The sequence below is a fragment of the Anopheles arabiensis genome, chromosome 2 (assembly GCF_016920715.1).
Source record: "Anopheles arabiensis isolate DONGOLA chromosome 2, AaraD3, whole genome shotgun sequence".
Lineage (NCBI taxonomy): Eukaryota > Metazoa > Arthropoda > Insecta > Diptera > Culicidae > Anopheles > Anopheles arabiensis.
Window position 1 is genome coordinate 29,124,721 of NC_053517.1, and position 17,909 is coordinate 29,142,629.

At 44.3% G+C, this 17,909-nt stretch overlaps 1 protein-coding gene across 1 annotated transcript in view; it reads left to right on the forward strand.

The window, feature by feature from the left end:
- The first annotated feature begins 9,393 nt into the window (after window positions 1–9,393).
- The window catches only part of LOC120894394 (integral membrane protein DGCR2/IDD-like), a 48,922-nt gene continuing 40,406 nt past the window's right edge, over window positions 9,394–17,909 (forward strand). The window contains exon 1 of the mRNA XM_040296931.1: window positions 9,394–10,672. The gene's annotated coding sequence lies outside the window, so the exon portion shown is untranslated. The remainder of the gene's footprint in view (window positions 10,673–17,909) is intronic.

Below are 17,909 nucleotides of genomic sequence, written 5' to 3' on the forward strand. Positions count from 1 at the left end.
GCGCCGGGCCGGAACCGTGCCGGAACCGGAAACGTGGCGGATAAGCCAAATGCGAATGCTGCCGGCCCGGGATGAAACATCGAACGCTGAACGGTGGTCAGCACATGAGCGCTGCGATAGCCCGGCTAGCCCGAGAGGAAGTTTGTAAATTATCGCCATTTTATGCACACAAACGTTTTCCGGCGAGTGAGATTATTATTACACAATAATTGAGTTTGGGTTGAACGCGCTCCGTGCTCGGTATGGGCATGGGGTACCGGGCAAAGGATTACCGGCTGGTGGAACCGTATCGATGACCAGCGCACAAAAAAGATAGTCAAAGTTGTGTCTTTTATCAACGGTGGACCGGTGGATGCCAAAGTAGATGGGAATTGAAATTTATCGCTTGCTAGCCGATGATACAGTGTTTTTCTTGCTGTTCCATTTCCCTGTCTGGAAAATACAATTTTGCCATAATATGCTAACTGGCTAACAAGCTAAGGACAGCTCTAGTGACTGGTTGATTACGGACGCAGCAGACGAGAACGTAAATATTTTCCTATAATTATGAGATATTATACTTGATGCACAACAAACCTCATAGGAAGAGATCATTTTACCAATGAAAAGTATTTCATTTTTTAGTTGCTTAGCTGTTAGTAAACATAAGATACAGAATACTCTTGTAAACAATAATATTTACAGTCACGCTCTATTTTCATACACACACTTCTTGACGCATGAGTTTTGCGTCACAAAATGTACAAATATATTCTACCCCCATTAGATCCATTGGGATCGTTTCCCATAAAACCGTTCCTGCAGTGCCAGCGATTATTACAAAACAATTGTAAAACACTACCGAAAACTTGGGCACATGTGTCCTGAGCAAGGATGCATGGCACGCTGGACAATAAATACTGCCTCCTCAGTACCTGGTTTCCCGTCTCCACCTCGTCTCAAAAAACCAGCCAGCTTCACCCAAAAAGGTGCTTTCTCGTGACGGACCATAAGCCATAAATCTTCGAAATCGATTTCCTTCCGCGTTCCGTAGACAGTAAATTTTCAAAAGCCGGACTTCTTCCAACTCTCCGTACCGTACTATCTCAATCGTGTGCGACTCTTGCTAGGGCGCCCTGCTTATCCCTCAGCGAGCGCAGCGTCGGTCTCAGTCTCCTCGGGGCCGAAGACGGTACAACCTTCGATGATACCATCGCAATTGTCACAAATCTGTATTATTTGTCCACCTTTGTTGCCGGTCGGCTGCCGGATTCTGGGGCCCGGGCCCGAACGTGCGCAAACTCCCGGCCCGGCATCCACACCGGGGAGTGCGTCGGGAAGAATAACGAACGAATTTTACGATCAATATAATTTCAAGCCGATCATCCAATTATGTAAATTGAAGTCGTAAAAGAAAGGAGAAAAGCCGTAAACTGCATCATCATTTTCCATCCGAGCGTACACCACACCCCACGCTGCCGGACGGCTTTTGTTGAGCTCTGCCTTTCAGCAGAATCTTGGCGCTAGCAGCCGGATTCTTGCCGCTGACGGAAGCCGCGCCAAGAATCTAACCATTGCACTGCTCTGTGCAAACTGTGGAACTGGCTGAAACTGGTTAGGGTCTGCTTGCCGTTTATCGGAAGCTAGTATGCCGGCACTGGTTGCTTTCCTGCCGTCTGTAAGCTGCTGGGAAATGGAGGGCTTTTCAGGATAGACATATTTATCTGCACGTCAACCAAGCGCACTGAGCCAGTTTCAAATGACCGTTAACGTGTTTAGAAATGAACGATTAAGGAAGTAGATCGATCGCACCAAATTGTCATCGGAACTATCGCTTGTTACCAGACAGTATAAGTTCAACTCTGCACATCCACCTCAACCGAAGGTCAAAGGTCAGTATAGCATTAAAATTGCTCAATTTCTCAGGGCTTCAACCGAATCATTACACCGATGAGACCTTTTTGCAACTGATACGACTTCCATTTTCCATTGCACTATACGAATGTATCTTTTGGTCACTGCGGGCTCGACACTATGACAAATGGTCTTCCGGTCACCACCGCTACCCACCGAGCCAGCGCGAAAAACTGTGAGGAAATCGGTAGGAAATATTTACAAATTGGATTACGAGTACATAATTCACATTTTGTCACCCTTTTCGAACCGGCCCCATAAATAACAGTGTTCGACATGGGTGGCGAACCTGTTCCGCGATCCCCCGCACTGCCTCGCCCGGGTGCACCGGGTTTGCTACGCTCTCTACGCCCTGTGCCGTTCGGTGGGGTGCACTGATGGAAAGCGACTTTTCTGCATGAACTGCAAACAAGATCAGTGCGAGTCGGGCTGCACGGTCCGGCCAGCTGTCAGGCTTGTGCAAACATATGCTCTGACGAGTGTGGGCACGCTCTATAGCAACAGCTCTATAGCCGGCCGTCCCCTTCCCGGGTTTGCCCGGTGTGCCGTAAGTCACTGGCAAAACGAACGTTGACGTTGTTGAGTTTACAATGTGATTATCAGCTTTTAAGTTCAGTACGCTCTGCCCTGCCATACGGCGGGGGCGAGAATCTCGTGCGCGGGGGGATGTTTAAGTGTGGGTACTCTTCTGCCCTGTTGGGTGAGCGTTATTTCCTGCCCTGTCACCGTCTCACTTCACGGTGGGTTTACCCTCAACCAGTGTGTTTTTCTGAGCCGTGACGTTCCACAACACCCAAAGTCCATAGATTATGGGTTCGAACGGAACGGGACCGTATCCTTTGCAAAGTTCTTCTACCCAATGCGTTGAAGGTGGAGGTTGTGGCAGGACCTTTCTTCACCGTATGAAGACTGACACCATAAACCTCAAACCTTTCAGCCGGGTTGGCATAAATCATCATTGAAACACAACTGCCCCGAACTAAGCGCAAGATTTGTGGCAAACTTGCCCGCACGGTGGGGACTTCGCAGCGACTTTGGTATGAATGTGAGGTTAAAACTTTCACCATATCGTCTGGAGTAAGTTGTAAGTTGTCCCATCCCAAAGCCGGGTAAATCATAATATATGCTCACTGCTTGTTTCATCGTTCCTTGATGTATGTGGTGATCCTTTTTATGTATAGAAACATTGTCTGCTATACTCATAATCCAAAGCCAATTAGCATGCATGTCTGTACAAGCTTATACCAATGTTATCAAATCCCCCAAAATGCATTTTTTTCTGCTTAAATTTCTAACTAAACCATTGGAAGCTTATTTTTACCTACAACTCCAGAAACTGCGTCATGCATGCTTCATTCACGGCAGCACCTTTTTTACCCACCCACGGCGTGTGGTAGTGATTTAAAAGGTCTCACAAATTCGATTTCACGTCTGCCAACTGTAGCAGCAGCGTTTGAGCGTGCCGAGTGAATATCGTAGCCCGTAGTTCCTCTATCTCGCAGCATAGCCGTGAGTGAAGGAGAGCAAAACTTGTCGCCATTAGATTTGGCCCGTTGCCCAGAAGACGGAACGGAAACTTAAAATTCCACGCAAGCATCCAGCAAAACGATGCACGGGCCCGCCGCGATAGCACGCCTTAAGTGACGTTTAATTCGGGACGGCTTGCGGGATCAGATAGGTTGAACGAGTTGGCAGCCAGGATTGTCTCGGTGGATGATGATAGGAGTTGCTTTTTTTCGAAAATCGCTTCCTATTCTCGACGATGCATTCAATTTTATCTGCTTCTAAAAGAAACTTTACAGCTTGTTAACCTCAATCCAGTGGAGTGTGTGCGAAAAAGATAAACTAATTCGTTCCTTGCGCAAAGCGTTGTGTTTTATATGCTGAATATGTAGTTTTTTTTAAATAACAAAACTAAATCGTTCATTTTGTGGATGGGAGGTAGCTTGTTGTTCCACAAATTCACATGCCTAATTATTTTTACCTTAGAAGAATGGGTTTAAAACAACACACGCCCCGGGTGATACTAATGACTCTATTGGTGCCACAAATTTATGACCAATTTTGCTTGTTCCTGCTAACCAAACCAAACGCAAATACACAAACACAAGCACACACGGACGTTCATGGTGAAAATTTATAGCTTCATTTTGCCAGCGGCACGCTTGAACGGATTGCAGTGCTAACAGCTCCATTCTTATCCACTGTCACCGATTGTGCGCAGACACACACTGCACTGCAAGAGTGCACCCAGTGTACAGGCTCCGATTAAGGCTAAACCATACAGCAATGGCACGACCGAAGGGTGCGTGCGAGAAGTGTGTTTAAATAAAACAACGCAAAACATTTCACAAAACAGCGTTCAGCCGCCGTGTTTGACGTTCGGTGCGGCAAAGCTACAAACTGCTAGCTGACTGGGGCCAACCACTTTAATGGTGAGCTGAAATTAAGCGCATGAATGGTGTGACTAAACTAATAAAACAAACAATTACACACATGCACACGCTAGGATCGTACCATGTACCCCCCCCCCCCCCCCAACGGTTTACGATAGCAAATAAAGAAGCTGTTTTGTGTGTACGGTACCATGTTGGGCACTAACCCGAGGAGACGAGACTTGCCATGTGCGGGGCTGAGGAACGGTAGAAACGCCCAACACACCCAGCGTCCCGCGCACATGGTAAGTCTGCTTTTCATTGTCTGATAAATTGGTTTTTGATACCGGCTAAGCGCTTGTTGCAATCGGCACCAGTCGTGAATCAATTTTCACCTCCCCCCAAAAAGGGTACTTCGTGTTACGGCTGTGAATGGGCCACCATTTGCTTGCAGTAAATTAATTTGCTCAGCAAGTTAGCCGTGTAATTGAGGTTACTGGCTTCACTTTTCCCTGCCAAAGGTGTGGTACAATTAATTAAACGCACCTTGTCAAGGTGTTGTTTTTGTATTTGTGCAATGTGTTTTAGATCCAAAATCAATTAAAAATTACATTTTTGGACGATGTTTTCGAACAAAGGACCAACGAGTCCAATGAAGTGATTGTAAACCAAAGCAAACCTTTTGACGCTGCCAACATCTCGCATTCAAATCGCCCCGAAATGCCTTCCCGCCTCCGGGGAAATCGACAACAGTTTCCAACTTTTTTATCGATTCAATTCCGAGCAGCATTATTAAGCCCCGGCCACTCCTTTCGTCTCATCAACCGGTAGCAAACAATAAAGCAATCCGTTTCCATCTCTGATTGGCGTTGAAAAACTTCTTCAATCATGTCGCCGCACCGGTCTCGACAGTGTGCTAGCCCAAAAAGATGTAGGTCGAATTGATTGATTAGACTTTCTGATTATTTCCGGCCGTCGAATTTTCGCCTACAGCTTAGCCGGCTTTGCCAAACGGCCGTTCGCTTACAATTTTCGAAGCTTTCCATTACCCCTTTTGGTAGAATCAATATTTAATCGAGTGCCAAAGCAGGCGGCAGGCTTATTGGCTTAAGAATTTCCTCGGTAAGGTACAGAGAAAGTTCACACCGGTTCCTGCCCTCCTCTTACCTTTAGGACGACGTACAATTCAATCATATCGAAGGCTAGCAATCAACAACCAGTTGATTCGAGACAATGCAAAGATTTGGCACCGTGCGTCATTCAGCGGGATAGAGCGCTCGAGGGTCACATTAACGATGGGCATCGTGATTTGGATGATTGGCAGGATAACTTTCCTACCTGCGCGAACTGTGTACAACGTGGCGACGTACAAACAATCTGCCAAAATTAGTGCTGTGCTAATTTATTTACCGGAAGGAATGAAAGCATAATTAAAAATATAATAAATACGAAAAACAAAACTTCATCAATTTATAGATCGACTTTCTAGTTAAAGAAATACCAGCCGCTTTCACACAAAGCCATCAATATCAAGACCTTAAAAAACCAACGTTTTCCAACACAAAACATAAAACCTTCAAATTCTCCGTTTTATCAAACGTTAACAACCCAACCTGATAAAAAAAGCTATCAAATTGTTCTATCGCAATAGAAAAGAGCGCAACTTTGTTGCTAACACCATCTATTGTGAAAATAGCAAATCTCATAAAAGTATATGACAGATCGACATTATGCCGGAAAGCACCTTTCTTGCAGCGAAAGCTTATAAAACGAAGCTTTCATGTTTCCCTCGAAACAGCTTTCGAATGATAAGCTTTCCTGATAAGATTCTGTGATTGCATAGCATTTGACTTTACGGAAGGTTTCAGCAATTGTAAATATTGTACAGGGTTTCAACTTTGCTTATTGTATTTTGTTGTTTCCATGTTATTATTGATTTTGTATGTTCTTATACACGGACAAATAAAAAACAGATTGCTATGGTTCTCTTAAACAAAGCATGTGCATGTAAAATATTCACAAGATGATTACTACGTACACTGTTCCATAGAATGGGTCAACGTATTTGTACGATCAATACTTTAAACCAAATACCATCACAATTGTTCTCCACTTTCGTTTCCCCTGAACAACTAAATGACCGCAAACCAAGTTTTCAATGCCAAGGACAGCCCAAGCACTTTAATGCAATTATCTACCGTTGCTTTCATCTAATACAATGTTTGCTTCAGTTGTTCCAGTACGTAAATGGGTTGGATGATTGTTTTGTTTTTATTTTATGATTATTCTTGATATTTCCATTCCATTCTTGTCCTGTATTTAGGGATGATGAGGTTTATGAAAATAAAACAACGTCACAATAAAAACTATTTTTCTTTACACAATAATTGAAATATCATCATCTTATTACTGCTAAGAAAAACAAATATTACTTATTTTTCGCTTTATACCTGTTATAAACACTCCTAATGCCATCCTTGATGAATTATACGATTCGCCAAAGGCTTTGCTTTACAATTATTAACAGATGACTTTAAACACGAAATTTGAAGCAATCTTTCTTCTTATTATCCAAAATCTTTCTCCTTTGACACACCCCAAGCTGTGCTGTCAATCATGCTAAGCCTATCAAATAGGATAAGAAGAGTAAAATCCCAATAAGGGAAGACTATAAGTACTTTGAATGAAAAGCTAGCAGGGAGTCGACGGAAAAAAAAACCGTACTCACACCGGCGTGTCATGCCGCTGGTGATATTCCTTACGCGAGCGCACCCAAACACAGCTGAAGTGATAATGAAAATGATTCAACAGTGGCGCTGAAGTGAGGCTAATAAATTTGCTGAACCACTTGAGCAGAGCAACTGTCCTGAACTTCAGCCCAATTCTAATGCTCAACCCAATCCAAATCGAAAAGCATGGCACTTTGCAAAGGATTTCCCTCGAAAAACTTCCACCAATTAGGAATCCCCTCGCTAAAGCGACGAGCAAAACGTCAACCAAGTGAATACAAACAAACAGATCTCTGCCCGGTGCGCTAATGGAAAGTTCATAAACTTCTTGGCGCCAGAGGTAAAAGTACTACCTCTAGCCGATTTCCACGAAACTAACTCAATCGAAGGGACTCTATCGTGGTCAGTGGGTATGTTTGAATGGGATGAAGCAGGTAGCTTTTTTCCTTTTATTCGCTTCACCAGCAACGCAAAATAGAAGAGCTAAATAAGAATGGTTTTAGCAAATGGCGATGTTTTTATGCTGTGTAATTGATTACCATTATCATCAGCTTGATGAACTGGTAAAATATTTTTGCCTTTGAATTATTTGTATTGCACGAGAGCATTTTTGATGACATTATTACACTCTTTAAGAGTACCTCCCACCTTTATTGTCTATAGTCCACTATACAGCTTTGATAGCATCTTGGAAAGGAACCCCGTCAAAAGATCCACATCCGCTTCAGAGATAGGAAATAACGGAAAGGATAATAGCAACGTTTCCAAAACAAGTCGCACTGTAGAGAAACGGTGAGAAAAGCGACTAAAAACAAGTAAATGATGAACAAATCGGGTATCTAGAGAGAAATAAACAGCAAATGAGAGTTTACGGAGAGTTTTAACACAAAACTGGTGGTTTAGCTGAGAAAAACTATTCCCAAACAACACTCATCGCTCCAGCAAATGCAGTACTTTGTTTTACTAAAGCCATGCCTTCCCGCACAACTTCAAACTGTGAGCTACACTCAACCCGAAAGCTCACCGCGAAGCGCTCACACTCACTGGCGAGCGCCCAAACGTGTGTGTACGCTTGCAGCAGTGTGACGTCAGTGTTATGACATATTTCCCCACGGCACATGCAAGAAGCCAGCGAACGATGCTTCCTCTCCAAGCTAAAAGCTATCTCAAGGCAGCTGTTTTCTTTTCCTTAGCAAAAACAGCAGCAGCAAAAGTCCCCCTAATGGCTTACCAAAACAAATGTATCCCTTCAATCTGAATGGGGAAACATTTCTTCCAACATGGTATCCAACGAAATGCTTGAAGTAAATGCTTTTTTCTTTTCGGAAAAGTTTTAGCTTCTCCGTCTCTCCAAAGCGGGAGGAACGAATTTACTTTCACCAAAACCAGGTACCACACAGCACATCTTGGCATGTTCAAAACAACACTTTGTGTCACTTTTAGGATCAACATTTTCCGCATACCTCTTCGCAAAAAGATGGTATGTCACCTTTCTTCTTTTTCACACGTTCTCTAAATTCCAGCATGACTTGTGCAAGCAAAGAACCCATACGGCAAAAGCATTAAAATGTACCTTCAGCAACCGAGAGTAATTGTTCGGCTCAGCGAACATGAATCAATTCTGAAATTTGCTGATTTAAATTATATTTTCTCAGACAAATGGATATAAAACGAACCACTAAAATAAAACTAAAACAAAAAAAATAAACCATACAAAAAATATGCATATGACTCCATTTGGTTATTCAAACTAAAATGGATTTATTTGGCTATTAATCTCACTCAACAAGATACCGTCAACCATCAGGTCATGGGTTCGTTTTTAAAAATCTCTTCAGGATGCGGTGATGTCTGTATCCCTTTCCAGCAAAGTAGCTTCATCTTTGTTTGCTTACCAATTTCACCCCCGGCGCATCGAAAACAATCCTGAATAAATAGCTCATCTTAAAATAGCGGTTCTGCAATGTTTTCTTCATCCAACCGCGTGGCACTACGCGTACCGTATACGCTAACAAAACAACGTAACGCAATACACACACACACCCACACACTCACACCCCTGCTCGTGCGGGTGAAGGCTCATGAGGGGGGAACAAAATAACTTGCCGGCAAATGTAAAATATCTAGAGTGCCTGTCCCATCGTTCCGCTGTTGTGCCGGTTTTTTGTAACGCAAGTCACTCACCAGGCGCCTCCATCCCATGCCGACCGCTCGATGCGTAACGGCACGCTACTCTCACCGCTCACCGGTACGCGTATCCGCCAGCGCACTCGCTCTCAAACGCTCTCGTAGCTCTCATCGGCATGTTTCTCTTCCGCAGCTCAGCTGACCGCAAACAAAGCATGCGGAACGCAGGGAGACGTTGCAGTATTTTGAAGTCTCGAGACCGACCGAGAAATCGGAGCAGAATGTTTCAGTTGCAAAAGTGTGCTCGTGCCAATTAGACGCGGACACGTGTGCGCGCGTACACCTTGGGTCCAGCATCGTAACGATTGCATTTGGTCGCAGCTCTACCAACACACACACACACACAACTACATTCACCCTAACACAGCGGTGCGATCGATTTGTTGAGTCGTTCAGGTGAATATTCTGCACCCTTCGCGGTACGATGCGTAACAACACACCAGCCGACCGACGGGGTGACCCAGAGGTGGCCATTGCCTAGCTTCCAGGTCGCTCGGCTCGGTGGTCCAGTGACGCGTATCTTGCTCCCGTTCTCGCAGGATAGCTTTCGCTCTCCCTGTCTTTCTCTCTCTCTCTGTCGCGCGCGCACGCAACAACCCAACTCTGCAGACTGCAGATAAACCAGCAGACGGTTGGACGCCTTTCGTGCAGAGGGTTTTGCGAAAGGCACCCCACACTAAAAACGGAAAAAAGAATACCAGTTAAAGAAGTGCAGCAAGAAGCAGTAGCAACAAGAAACGGTGAACAAAAACCACCCTTCCACCGCAGCATAAGTTGATCCGGTAACCTCGCCTGCCCGAAGGAAAGCTCCCTCCAGCGCGTACCACTGCGGTGTTTCCTATTTATTATTTTTTTTTCCTTCTGTGAAAATTTTGGAAGCTTGTCTCCAGTGAGTTTTACCGCAGTGTGCCAGCATGGTGGCAAAGTGAAAGTAGCGGCGTGCGTGTGTCTGTTCGTCTCTGCGATGTTTCTGTGCGACGCGAGGCTTATATGCCGACGGCTGCGATTGATGATGCGGTAGTGACCAGTTTGCTTGGTGACCCTTATTGTGTGACCCCTTTCGTGGCACGGTTCGTGAGGGTGAACGGGGTTGTCACAACAATGGTTTGGGATGTGTAACCGTTCATACGCTGTTTTCCCTCTTTTTGGCAACTTGATGCTACCCCTACCATTCGTCGCCAATAAACGTGTGTGTGCTTCTGTTTGTGCGTATAGGTAAAAGTGTTCAACCGTTGTTCGATTGTCGGAAAAAGGATTTCATCCTTACAATTGATTCGCAGTGGATCAGGTGATTTTAGGTGTGTTTGATTGATTAGTGGTGTGGTGTGTGTGCCGGGTGCAATGTGATGAGTGGATCCAATTAAACCGTGTGGTGCGACCGTTCAGTGCAGTTTGTGCAATGTTTATCCCGTCCGTAACGAGCAGCTTTACATAGGAATAATACAGTGCAGTTTCAAGCAACGTACATGCTGGTTCGACATTGAAGACGTAAGTTCTACCTTTACACTGTACCGAAAAAAACATACAAACACACAAACACACAAACACCAGCAAACCAGAATCGATACGGCCAGATCCTAACCCAGGGAGGCTGTGAATAACCTTCAATGCAGCAAAGTTTAAATTTTCATCAGTTAGCTCATGTTTGAGTGCATGAACGAGAAAGAGACGATTGAAACAAAGGCAGAAACTTGCCCGTCCTTATAATAGTGGCAAAAACATCATTTTTATGTGTATCCGTGCGTGTATATGTATAATAATGTTGATGTATTAAGCTATATATTTTACAGACACTAGGGGAATCCATTAAGGTAGAATTAAGGTTATTAAATTTTCATTTTCCACGTAATAAAAATCCTAAAACAGTGCTATCACATACTGATAACTTTAATATGTGTTTTTTGAAAAGTTTTGAAAAATAAAAAAGGCACCAAATTGTGTCATATTTTGTACCCACATAAATTTAATAATATCTACTCTCTGAGGTAAATTGAAAAACCTTCCACCGTGACCAGCCTCCCGTGCGGTTTCGCGACATTGACGCGATTCTACTGTTGTGTTCAAGCGGGCGAAAGATCGCACATCATTCGGATGGTCTAAAAATATCACTCCTCTCTGACGGAGGCGTGTGTTTTTTTTCTTACTCTTTGTCAACCCATCGGCCTTCTATCGTATCGGGCGTTTCTCTTCTGTTGAGGGATGGAACATGAGCTACAGCTCAACATTTCAGCACAATGCTCAGTCCGAAGCGGAGAATCGGTGGGTTTGCCATTGAATTATCTGTACTGTTCTACTTAACGTTCTAAATTCATGTAATAAGGATGCAACTTTTGTAATTAGTTGGCGAAATTTCGACATTTTCTTTGGGGTAAAATATGCCCCTATTAATTTACCCTAATTCTTATAATGCAATATTAAATTACGTCAAATGTGTTCGTATCAGCATCCAGCACCTAGTTGCCGTTAAAGCCACCGGAGTGAATAAAGCTCGGTACGGTCGATTCGTTCCCGAAGCGTTGTTGCAACAGACGCCACTCATCAGTTTCCGGTTGTTTTTGCTTCCGGTTCCCACATAATGACGCTACCCCGAAGGACTCCTTACTACCTTTGCCATGTGACCGGCTGCACAACGATCCATTATGGTGCGGCACGTCGGAACCGACTGCATGGGCGCCCCACACTGGGGCTTGTTTTCAGTCCTGGTCCATCGGATCCCCCACCGATGCCTGCAGGGATTGGGCAAAATGTTGTGTGCTTGTTTTCCATCCATCACCCATCTAGACGTTTCCCGAAATTACCATGTGCAGTAACATTTCACCGTATCACACCCCTGAAACCGCTTGCAGCAGGGTATTCTCGGTACACAATAGCACGTGCGGCTGAAGTAAGCTACCGAAAAGAGTATCTTTAACACGTTACACAATGCGGCTTTGTTATCGTCTGGTGCCGAAATCTGGAGAAAAGTTATTGCAAAGGAACTTTACTTGATCGCATCGAGGAAAATTCGTTCGAAATGATACATTATAATGCACGACCCGGATCTTTTCAGCTTTTGAACATTATTAAATATTTCGAGCACTATTGGTTCAGTTTTTCCCACTTCAACTCCATTCTTTTATCACACATATCGACTGTCCATCACCATCCCGACGATAGCTGCCTATCGTGCCTTATACGCGCTCAATCTTTCATATTATCACTTGAGTGGTTTATGGCTCACTACATCAAACGGCAGGCTAACATAACTAATCAATTTCATGATTTTCTGCAGCCCGCCACCATCAAACACGAAAGCCTAGTCACGCAAAAACCTGCCGCCCTGTGGAAAACGGAAAAGCCCGTTAAACTATGATCGCACCTTGATTGCAGGGTAGCATGGTGTACACACATTTTGCGTCTGATACCGATGGCAGGGAGGGATTTTTCGCTTACAAGGCTTTCCTCGAGCAATATATTTTTACTACGAACTACACTACAAAGCTTTATCCACAAACATTAGATTTACTCTAATAAAAATTCTTTGGATTTGAAACACCACAGAGCTCTTTGAAATGTTTACTTAAAACTGGTTATGGTACCATAAAAGGTTACGCGAATAATAAAAGTCCCTTACTACATTGCAGTTTGTGTTGTTATTCAAACCCCTGGACGGGACACAATACTTGTAATTACGACCGCTCGATAATTATCTTGAAAATGCCCACCAAACAACGCTTTTAACCCAACATTTTCCCACTTGCTATCGACCCACCGGTCGGACAATTATCGGCGCAATAGCACAGCACCCTTCTGCACTGGGAAGCCCAGCAAAACACGTGATTTGTATAATTATAGGCAGCAAAAAACGGCTCCATGCGTCCAAACGGCAATGCAAAGCTGCGTCAATGTTCATTTACCTTCCAATTGGATTGTACCCGTAAACACTCAAATCGAAACCCCTTCATCTAAATGAACCCAACCCAACCCGTCAGTATGTCTGCTAGCTAATGAACGCTAAGACCGCTCCCTTTCCTACGGGAGGATCGTGTTTTTTTTTCTGACAGATCAGATGGAAAACCATTCCCACGCACCGCAGTGTCATATTTGCATGTTCCCTTATTCCCGCTTCGCTTTCGTTGATGAATTCCAACACCGCCCCGCTCCAAAACCGAACCGGGGTGTTAAGATCAACAACACCCAACCATCCACCCATCGGTTGGAGTCACACGGGGGTAAAATGGTACGACCCACTCACTCGATGGCAACGCGCCGTACCCTACGGGGGGCAACTCATGAATTCCTGGTCCCATTCCATAGCGCGCCCGGTGTGCCCGTGAACGCGTGAATGCAGAACTGCCGACTCATGAATCCTAATTTACATTGCGGTTCGTTGAGTTTTGCATTAATTTTCATTAGCAATGAGGGAAAGTTTTTAAATTCGATTTATTTCATCATCTTTTTTCCTCTTCCTTGAATCACCATTATTTGGTGAACGGTCGAGCTCGACCATCATGCGTACTTGGCCAGTTAGCTTGGCAGGGTGGGTGCTTAAAGGTACATTCACGCACAGGTATAAGCGACAAAGAGGTTTTCGATAATTTAGAATAGATTTTTTTGTGTTTTTTTTACGGGGCTCATAAATATTTCATACCTAGTTAGCACTGTGTTTGTTATGAATAAGCCTAGTTGTCATTATGCAAGCCATTGTACAATTACCGAGGACGCAAGAACAGAATTTTCATATCAATGCGTATTTAATGTTTCTCTCCAAAACAGTTTCCACACTTTCACGAACTGTTATGGGATGGCTATTGTCTATTGGACACTCAACCGCTTTACGATTCGTATTTAGACGAGCACTTCCGATCTTCCTTAACATAACTCCTTGACATACCATTTTACCGAGCCGGGTTGTTAGTTTACAAAACGTTTTGTTTACGCTGTAGCCTCTCCGCTCGTGAAACGATACAAAATATCAAACACTCTCGGCAGCTCTCAAACAGAACCGATCACACTACACAATAAGGCAACCGGTACACACCCCTGACGGTCTGACACGGTTTTTTGATGTATTTTTAGCAGCTACCGACATTTTCGTCGTAACCTTGCTGGGCGCGTCCAAGCCAAATGTGCGATTTTTGTCTTTTCGTAGCGTTGGCAATGCTTGTCTTTAGCGAGTTTCACTCTCAGCTGGTTCATCTCAAAGGTTAGGCCGAAAAGGCACTCGGTTACGCTAATTGCTCTGTTTCCATCGACTTCGAAACAACATCATCAGCATCATCATCATCAGCCCAGTGCCAGGGCAGTGTGTGACGAAGCTGCCAAAAATAATATCTGCCTGCAACAAAATGATGGATGGGCGACTCCCCTCAAGCAACACAACAAACAAACAACACGAACGCTGTGAAGAGCGTGTTTATATATATATGTGTGTGTGTGTGTATGGCTTTGTAAATATGGTATAAAGAAGAATCGTGAATTTCTGTTTGCTACTTTTAAGTTTGATCTTATTTTTCTCATCACCTTCCCTGATTCATTCGCTCTACCAATAGTCATCACACTGCGCACGGTCTTCGTAGGTAGCACTCCCGTAGAACAGCGTAAAGGTGCCTTGGAGGCTTCGACGATCCAGCTCACTGTTTCAGTTTCACTTCAAAAACCAATTCTGATCAAGTGCAAGCAAGTGTTTTCTTTTGTTCGGTTGACTGACGATGCTAAATTACTCAGCCACTGGAGGAAACTGAGTGCTTTCTGCTCGCTTTTGGGATACATTTGTTTGTCTGTTGTAATGGAATGGTAAAGGCACAGCAATCTTTTGTGTCTTAATTATTAAACGCAAGAGCTTGTGTTTCTCTATATTGCTGTTACTTTGGTGCAGAGTAACCTAAAACAAAATCCAAGGTTTTATGTTTTTATTTAAACGAATCAAATATTTGCTGTCATGAGGTCGCTTAATCTTAGCTCATTTTGTTGGTTTTGTCAGTGTAGTTTTGGATGAGACACAACCACTAAACCTTGCTGTCAGTTTGGTTAGGTCCTTTCGGAATGTATCTTACTTATTACAATGAAGAAATATAACCTATATGCTAGTAGCTCCGTAATATCCAAATTTTAAAATCTTTTTGCGTAGCACAAACGCACAGACCTTTGTTTTAACTTTGATTCTGCGCATTTTTAGCGCTACTACTCAACGCAATTGCTTACAGAAAACCACACTCACACACACACACAAACAATATAAGTAGCAAAACTCAGCGACCATCCCCGACAGCAACTAATAAACAAATAATGCTGGCGATGAAATGCACAGCGGCCAAAAGCGGAAACGGAACAACGATCGCTTTCCATTCACTTCCGTAAACATTGCACCGCTCACCTACCCGGCACGAGTGGTGTGTTGGTGAGTGGCGAATCTTTTAACCCTGCGCCATCTACACCACTCCCGGCCACCCTGCTGCTGCTGCTGCTGCTGCTGCTGGTTTTAATGGGAAAAGACAACGGGAACGGGAAGTTCTTCGCCCACGAAATCACCCGGGCTCAGCGTGAGCGTCAGCTTTTTGCCCCAAACAATGGAGCAACGGTGCGCGCATTGTGTCACGAAAATTCGTTTACGGAATGTGTCAATTTAGTCCTGTTCTTGTCACCGTCAGCCCGCAGCCGCAGGGCGGCAATGGTAAGGGCTTGTAAAGGCGAGGCCGTTTACACTGGAGGTTAAACAAAACGTTGTGGGAGAAAACAGCTTTAGATGAATTGGATGGATACTTTTGACCTTGGCTACGGTGGTGCGGTCGTACCGCGCTGGCAGCCGGGAAATTGTTGTTTCATTTTACGTTAGGTTTTTCTTCACACTTTAAGATACTGTGGCAATGTCTTGTTTAGTTTTGTTATGTACTTCTCGCGTATAACGTTGTTAATGCGTTTTATTATACTATATGGAAGAGAATGATTCAGCTTATTTAACTTTTCTCAGCTTTAGTGAAAGTTATGACACATTCAAGGGTTATTTACATTTTCAGCCATTTTTGCAAGCTTAGCGGAAGTATCCCGTACGCCAGTGTCTTTCCTGTTGCATGCAGGAATTATCATAGCAATGAATTAAACACTCAAACACATCCACAAGCCTCATGGTACGCAAGAGCTGTTGGTCGTTTGCTGTCATGGATCCCACGCGGCTGACACGAACAGCAACAAACAATACCAAACAAAGGAAATGAGTAGTACAAAAGTGAAAAGAAGCCGGCAGAGCTCACCTTACAGCATATTCTTCTTCTCGCGCGGCACACAGCCTCTTGCGGAAGGCATCAAGTGACAACACACTTTATAAATACACAATCATACCCACGCGGAACTGAGCGGCATAAAAGGTGCGGAGGCGTGCGACTGACTGCTTGCTTTTTGCAGCAGGTTGTTTTCACACCGTGGTGGCGCAGCATCACCTTTATGCGCACCTTCGCCCAATGTTCTACTCGCTCACTTTTAATGGTCTTATGGTGAATATTTATACGTCGAAGCAGAGATTGCCACAAAAATGCTCACGTACATCTCGCTCGTCTCAGCCCACAAATCGTTAGCTTTAAAATAAAATTAAAACAGTTCCCTTTTGTGCCACCCTTACAAACGACCGGCATGCTTAGACGTTCAACCTTTTTTTACTTTTGTTAATGCAAAATTGTCCCTTTTGCGATGCGCGGTCCAGTGGTCCTGCACACCATCCTGTGCGTTTTATTGAGCCAGTGTACACGCTGTCAACGATTTATTGGATTATGTTTCAGTTTGTTTGTGCAGTAACATCGCTATGCCTGGGACGGAGGAATGTGTCCACAAACGCGTGGAACCTTTGCAGAGAAATGTCTTTAGATAATGCCTTCCGACATATTACGATCCACCGTCAACCTGATGCCACGAAGCCGAATTAATTAACATTCAAACGTTAAGTAAACAGCGGCGATCGTAAGCAGGCGGGCGGCGCTTATATTACCTTGTCCTTTAGCTAGCTCACCGCATCGCCACGTCACGTAATTCGATTATAAGACGCGATAAATGCGCAGAAGAAAAGGCGATCGCCCGAAGCAGGACCCAGGTGCAGCATGTTTTCGATGTAACCCCTCCCCCCCCCTCCCTCCTTACCGATCACACCCATTGTCAGCGTGTTGTGTTGTGTCTGGTTTGCAGTAGAGCTTGAATTTCACATTAATTTGTTTACATCCTTCGTTTGCCCAGCATCCGGCCAGCTAGCTCGCGTCCCATTTCGGACGAAATTTGATTGCTTTGGATGATTTATTCCATTTTGTGTCGCGCACCAAACCGAACCCCGGTTTCTGGCGGCGCAGATTGGTGGAGTCAAATTTAATGTGAAATATTTTGACGCATTTCGCCAATCCCACGGGGGAGTAGCAAAACGTCTCCCCAGAACCTCCCACCACCACGGGCAGCCGTGTGGGATTTTGTTGTGCTTAATTTTCACTCCGCCCTTGACATTGCGCCCGACGGGGAAAACGGTTGGTGCGGTTTTTTTAAGTTTCTTTTTCTTGAGGAGGAAGGGAAGGAAAAGCTTTAGCGAAAACGGCAGCTGACACCATTTGCCGTGGCGGCCCGCGATGGGTTGGCTCATAAATCATTTCTAATGATAAATCAACCTATAACGCGCTCGGTGCTGTGCTGCTTTTCATCGTTCGTAGTTTTTCTTTTATGGGTTTTCCTTGCGCAACGTGAGTTTGAGTTTTATCTACCATGCAATAGGCTTTAG